Here is a 7799-nt window from a genome sequence, read left to right as displayed (position 1 = left end):
CCCCAACAGGCCCTGTTAAATCCCCTCCCCCCTTCATAACTAGTTTAAAGCCCTGTCAATAAGCCCTGCTAACTCCTGCCCCAAAACCCTTTTTCTTCTCTGGGACTGGTGTATCCCGCCTGTCACCAGCAAACCAGGTGTCCCATACAGCAGCCCGTGACTGAAAAACCCAAACCCCTGCCTTTGGCACCAGTCACGTAGCCATACATTAACCTGCAGAGTCTTCTTATATATCCCTTCACCCTCGCTTGCAACAGGTACGGAGGCAAACACCACTTGCGCTCCAGACCCTTTAACCAGCCGTCCCAGGGCCCTGTAGTCTCTCTTCATCGCCCTTACGTTCCTCGTAATAATTTCGTCACTGCCAACCTGAAAAACCAGCAGTGGGTAGTAGTCAGACGGCTGCACCAGTTCAGAGAGCTTCTTTTTAACATCTCTAATCCGAGCCCCAGGCAGGCAGCAGACCTCCCTGTGGGGTGGATCCGGTCGACAAATGGGCCCTTCTGTTCCCCTCAGAAGGGAGTCACCCACCACAATTACTCTTCTTTTCTTCTTGGAAGTGTGAGTCCTCTGCTCAGCCTCAGCTGGCAGATCCCCAGCTTGGGGTCCAGGCAGCTTCCCAGCTCTGGCCCAGAGAGGGAGGTGAGGGGGGAAGGGAGGGGAGGAGGGTCTCATAAACAAAGTGTCTCAACACCAGGTGAAATCTTCCAAGCTAACAAAGCTAACATGACCTTTCAGTGAAACTCTGGCTTAGGAATAGTGTTAATTTAACATGCATTTACTAAGTATTGATTACAGCTGTGCGTAGCAATCATGATATGCCTATAGTGCCAGGAAATGTTAGTGTAATATTTCAGTTAGTCATGCATATAACTCGTATTTATTCACTTGTCATTTGTGTGGAAGAACATGAATCTACTTGGTTTTTTTTTTCTAATGCTATGAATAATATTTATGAAGTTGTTTGTACTTCAAAACCACAAGGTGGTGAACACAGAGGTATAAAAATGCAAAGAATTGTAATCTGTACGGAATGAAAATGTGAAATCAAGTGTTGAGCGAGATGCTTCTAAGGGAAATAATATATTTTCTGAATTATATTACAAGTGATTTTCTTGCTGTGTAGAATAATTTTTCATTCATTCTTTGAAGGGAAGTAAAAAAGAAAACTGCATTTCATCCCCTTCTCCAGCCCCTTTAACAAATGCTTAGGCAGAATATTTTGTCCTCATCTTATTTTTGATTACCAGCTTGTGAAATTTTTTCCTCCCCTCTCCAGGTAGATAAACTGACAGTTTCCAGTTCTTTGCCAATGAGGAAAGGATTGTGCTTCCTCCCCCTTCTCTTTTTTCCTTCTAAATGAGAGATTTCTATGATTTAGTTGGGTTTTTTTTCCTCTTTCCCATAGTATCACTTTATTAGGGTAGTGAAACAGAACAAAGCCTCTTACTCTCAGAGTTAAAGCTGGATATGTGGAGCTGACTCAGAATTATTAGAACAATACTGATTTTGCATTTCTCAGTTTTGAATGGTCTCAACCCAGTAAGAATATTTAAGATAACCATGTCAACTACAGGTATAGAATATTGAATGATAGATCCACAAAGATGATCTGAGGTCTGGGGCACCTCTCCTATGGAGACAGGTTGAGAGAGCTGGGGTTGTTCAGCCTGGCGAAGAGAAGGCTCTGGGAAGATGCTAGAGCAGTTTCCGGTGCCTAAATGGGCTGACAAGGTCACAAACTGCTCTAGGATCCAATGAATTTTGAGAATTCCTGCACTGAATGAAATATCTACTTATTCTGTGCTACCTGCTGCAAGTGTTGCAGCTAGAATAAGAATTCATGTAAATGCTGGAGCAATGCAGCAAGGGGGAAGTGGTGCAAATCAGGAAACAAAAAATTGATGGCAGGGTGTTTCCTTGGAGTAACAATTGCTAGATAAGACTGTGTGCAAAGTGGAGCAACAGTTATCAGGGTGTTGTCAGAAAAGAGCTCATACTCTGAGGCAGGTTATACCTCGATAAACAGGACTTCAAGTAGAAGGTTGCATAGTGAAAGAGTAGTTTCAAACAAATACACAGATCAGAAGTGGAAAGCAGTTCCTTAGATCTGGGGCCTAGGAGAGACAGCGAGAAGCGCATTGCACAAAGGTAGGAAGATTCATTTGCAAGGAGAGGAAAGTGAGTGGGTGTATCAGCAGAGGAATTAATCACTAAGTTCAGGGAACAACGGTGCCACTTAATAAAGCTGTTTGTCTGGAATGTTCTGCTTGACTCTGGGCTGCAGCCTAGAAAGAGAAGGAAAGAAAAACAACCCACCTTACCCACATCTTGGAAACTCCCCAGAAAAGGTCAATAACTTGAAGGTGGAGGAAATGCCTGATGAGGAACTGCCTGATGTGCATAAAACTCAGTCTTGGGGGAGAGGAAGTTTGACAGGAGGTCTGCTTTTGGAATACAAGTTACTAAGGGAGATAAATTCAGAGCTAGGTGGGGACACCATGAGGCTTTATGCTGCAGTTAGAAAGTTCTTGTTGGATACTTCTAATGTGTGACAGCCTATTGCTAGCCAAATTGCCAATTCTTTACCAAAGTTACCCGCTAGCCAAATTAGTAATATACATCAATTTAAGAACAGAATAAAACACCAGTCCAGTGAATTATGCACATTATATATTTACAGGGCTATTAAGGGTGTACAGCAAGGCCCGCAATGGAGTCAGTGGGAATCAGCTTCTTTCTCCCGTCTGTCTCTGCATTTCTATATGCTTTCATTCCAAAAGAATGAAAAGTCTAGCGCTGGTGACAAAGAGTGCCTTTGCACCGCTTTGCTTGGTCTTCAGCCAGAGGGAGGGAAACAGAGCCCTTGTCAAGGGTGTGAACTTCCTTCATTCCCAGGGCAGCGGGCTAGCAAGCGGTGGTGGCGTGACACACCAAAGGTTGAGCATTTTATTCAAAATCAGAGCTTCCTTCTGAAATTGCTGGGCTTAGTTACAGAGTGCTTCATGTCCACCCTGCCAAAAGGAGTAGTAGAGCTTCTAAAAAGTTTAAGTGTTTCACGAATGCATCTTCCCAGTGATGAACTACCCAGTAAACACTTCGGTTCAATGCCTCTCAGACATCTGTAGTTGTTCAGGATTTCAACCAAGTAAACTGGACATGTTTTAAAGCTTAGCACTGTTACCACACAATGCTGCTGTGGTGAGAGACAGGAATATGTGTATCCTGAGGAAAATTTTTGCAGGCACAGAGGAAAAATTGTACACTGACTGAAGTAGAAGTGTTATCTAGTAATTCAACTGCAGTCCCAAAAGCCAAAGGTTCTGAATTCCCCCCTCTCCCAACTCCGGATATTTTATTATTATTTATTTATTTATGTTTATATTTACCATTATATTTATATTATTATATTTATTATTATAATATTTATTTATTATATTGACATATTTATTATTAATATATATGCTAAGCAGCCTCTGATAAACTATTTTTTTCCTTAGAAGGCTTATTAGACATAATAACTGTTTCCAAAGTGAACTTCTCTAGGTTATACTGAGGAAAGCAACAGGATAAAAGAGCTGAGTTAAGCTCTGGAGAACACATACAGCGCCCTCCTGCAGGGTGCTTGAAATTACACTGTTCTGTTCGCTTCTGTCTCCACTGTGATGCAGGGAAAGTGGAAAGCACTCTCTCACAGCAATAATATAAAGCAACCAGACCCAGCAGCTGGGAAATGGGCTAGCTTCAAAATAACACCTGTGCAGATAAGCCTGTGAAAAAACAGTAAAAAACCGCAGAAATGGTGATTTCTGAGGAAAGGTGATAGACCCAGAGGCCTTTTGTAGGGGGAAGTTATTACATATATGTACAGTGGCCACCACATTTAGAGCTACACTACTCAGCGATGCTTTGGCCCATGTGACTTCCCTGGAAGCCAGCACCAGTACCTGTCTTTCTGCCTGTCCCTGGGGCCCAGGCAGTGAGCATCCACATGGTCAGTGTCCTTCGCTTTGGTCTGCATTGGTACATGAATGTCCACTGAAGTGCAGGCATTCATGTACCCATCTCTCTAGGAAGGGTCAGTGCTGGAAACCAGAGCAAACAGGTCCCTGGGAGTTGAAACCAGGCAGTCAGGGCAATGTGGTCCAGAAAGCGAATGGCACGTGAAGGTTTAGAGGTTTCCTGCATTGCCTTATTTCAAATGATAGCCAATTCACAGGAAGTTTAATATTAAGTTAATTAGCAGGTATTATAGCAGTCTGCTCTGATTCTTTTTTTGCATCCTACTACCTCAAAGTACCCAGATAGTAATACTAAAAAAGAAAGCCTCATGAGGGTACTGGCTTGGCTGAGAAGCTACACATAGTTAATGATGCTCTTCTATTCTCACTTCAGATATTTTTTTACATGTTGCCTGAGCAGATTTCACTATTAGAGATACAGCCTAGTACCAACTTGCCTTAGGGAAGAGCTAGGGGCTTTAAGTAATTTTGGAAAATACAAAGAACAATCTTTCTGATGAGTGTGCTTAGAAAAAGGAGCAATAAACCCACCGAGCTCAGTGCTGTTGTTTGACTCAGCTGAGAAGGGAGGAGGTGTTTGCTTTAGCAGAGTATCCTTTGAAACCTGAAGAGGTTCCTTAAGGCCAAGATCTTTGGTCTCAGATAGATTTATGATGCAAAAATGCTTTCTCAGCCTTTTTCCAGCTGTTTACAGAAATGAGACATGTCTTAAGGAGATTGTACACAAGTCCAATAATATTTTAGTGAGACAGGAAGAATACAGGAGATGGAGAGCTTTATAATAACACATTCGTTACCACATGAAGTGATTTAAAAAATGTTCGCATGCTTGTGTATGACAGATCTTTCATAATAGGTCGTTAATGCATGTTGGAGGCAAAGCACAGGCTTCTTTCAGAGAATGGGTAATAGTCTAATGATGGTGAAGTAAATTTAATCATGTTAAATGCAGTTCCTGCTTCTTTGCAATTTTGTCATATTTTGAAACATGTTCACTGAAGAAAGTAATAACTTAGAACTAAACTCTGAAAGCTAATTGTTGTTTCACGTGAGTATTTACTATCTAGAGTGTTCGGTGGACTTGACTGATCTGGGCAATGCAAAAAGGTGAGGCCCCAAGCACAAGAATTTTATAGCACCTATAAAGTACTATATACAGTTTTTACTCAATTTTATGCTGTTAAACTAAGCATTTGGTATCATATGGCACTTTAAGTACTTTGATTTATGTTAAGACAGAAATTGCATCTGTAATAAACATTTTAAAGTATGAGTTTAAGAGTAATCTACTGTATTTATTTGTGACATAAACACTCACCTGCAATGCATTTGAGAATCATCTTAGCCTTAACTCACACTGCACATTACAGCCATCAAGCTTCAGGAAACAGCAAGGTCATATCCAAGGTGAAGACAGAAGTGACTGGGAAGAGAGGGGTGGTGTGGCAAGCATTTTGCAATAGCAAATGGGAAAATATTCTTTTTCTCCTGTTCAATATTCCAGATACATGACCATAATTTCTTACCGTACTGTAAACAGTCCTACGTTATACTGAGCAAGATAAAGTACCAATCCAGTCTTGCTTAATATGAAATATTTAAGCACACAGCCATGAAAAGAACATGAAAAACCCTCTGACATTTTTGAATATAAATATAATCTAATTGCATGTGTTTCAGGTTTATGAAAATTCCCTCACAGATGGATGAAAACACAGAAACCCTTTGTTGTACTGCACCTCCCGTATGAAGACAGGCTGAGGAAGTTGGGGCTGTTCAGCCTGGAGAAGAGAAGGCTGCATGGGGACCTAATAGCAGCCTTCCGGTATCTGAAGAGGGCCTATAGGGATGCTGGGGAGGGATTCTTCGTCAGGGACTGTAGTGACAGGACAAGGGGTAACGGCTTAAAACTTAAACAGGGGAAGTTTAGATTGGATATAAGGAGGAAATTCTTTCCTGTTAGGGTGGTGAGGCACTGGAATGGGTTGCCCAGGGAGGCTGTGAGTGCTCCACCCCTGGCGGTGTTCAAGGCCAGGTTGGATGAAGCCTTGGGTGGGATGGTTTAGTGTGAGGTGTCCCTGCCCATGGCAGGGGGGTTGGAACTAGAGGATCTTGAGGTGCTTTCCAACCCTAACTATTCTATGATTCTATGATTCTATGAACTTGCCACTGTGCTCCATGTGAAGAACCCTCCCACCATTATCACTTTTGCTATTCTGGTATTGAATTAATTATGCTCATTAGAAGCTGCTTAATAGTAACATAAAGTGGTAATTTTAAAATTATTTAGGTGGCTTTTTTAATAGCTTAAATAGCTTAATCCTTCCATATTTGAATATTTTTTGTATGATAGTAATAGAGTGTTGGTAGAGTGGCAATAATGCAAGTGTTTAGGAATGAATGGAATTGTTAGGAATGAATGACAGGGCTTTACTGGCAGAGTGGGATGTTAACACTTATTTATTTCTTAGGAAATCACAGAATATGTGAATTCAGATGGATCTCTGGTTTCCCAAGAGCAAGCAGAAGAGAGGTCATGAAAAAGCAAGACACATTATAAAATCATGAGCTTGAAGTTTTCAGGGTAGCACAGTTCATTTGGGTAATGACTTAGATAAAAAAAAAAAAAAAAAAAAAATATATAATCCAAATCCAGAATTCTTTAGTTTAAATAATAAAGTTAGAGAGAGATCACTAAACAGTATTCAACCTTCCAGGTTGCCTGTGCTGATCTAGCCTTGTCTCACTGTTTTTACAGGAAAAGGAAGGAGACAGTCTTGTTCTGTTTGTTACATGTTGATGGAACAGCGGCACACAGGACATCTTACAGTAAGGAAGCCTTGGACTGTAATGTTGCAGAGTTTTCCATAAACTGAATGGAACAAGAAGATGTCAAGCCAGTGCTTAAAATTCTACTGCTAAGTTTGCAGACAGTCAAGATGATATCCTTTGCTGAGTATTTATTTTTCCAGGTATCCTTTGTCATGGTACTTGGCAGAGACAATCTGCCACGGTTGTCAGAAGCTCTCAAAAATACTTTTGCAGAGTGCATTTTTTTGGCCTTTAATGCAAAAAGCACTGCAAGAGAGGTGCCCAGGATAAAATCCTGATCCGCAAGTCAGCTTGAAAGATTGTAAAATTTTTTGTGGTGGTTAATCGATTAATCGAAGTCAACCAAATAAGAGCTTTGGTGAGGATATCCCTAAAGCCTCTGAAAGCTGTTCACTTCCATGCTTTCCATTGGCATACACAGCTGAATCTGGGCCATAATATTATCATCCTAAATCAGAAATTGCAGTTTAATAGGTTTCCTCACTATGTGGTTTTCCTATTACTTTGATGATGGAACTAAAAAGCCTTTTTGAGACTTAGGAGATTAAATCTGGGATTTTTAGATCTTCCTTTAAATATCCTCACTGACAAAATTGATCCAAAGTTACAGAAGACAGTTTCTGTGAGGTCCTTTTGTCAAAGTGCTGGCATTGTGTCACTGCCCATGAGAGTTACATGTTAGGTTGATTTGAAATCAATATGAAAGTATTACACTTTAAAAAATAAAATCAAAGTATTACTGCTTAAGCAGTGATAAAGCATTAAAATGGCACCTCTGAGTGTGTGCTGGTAACCTCTCTTGTGGCTTTAACTACTATTTCTCTGAATTTACCTGTGCCTTCTGAACTGACATTTAGACATAGTTACAGGGACATCTTTCTGATGATACTAATCTGGCACTCTACAGATTTGTTGAGTTTAACTTCGCTGGGTACAACCACCTGG

This window comes from Lathamus discolor, chromosome 3 (assembly GCF_037157495.1).
Source record: "Lathamus discolor isolate bLatDis1 chromosome 3, bLatDis1.hap1, whole genome shotgun sequence".
NCBI lineage: Eukaryota > Metazoa > Chordata > Aves > Psittaciformes > Psittacidae > Lathamus > Lathamus discolor.
This window is presented reverse-complemented; position numbering follows the sequence as displayed.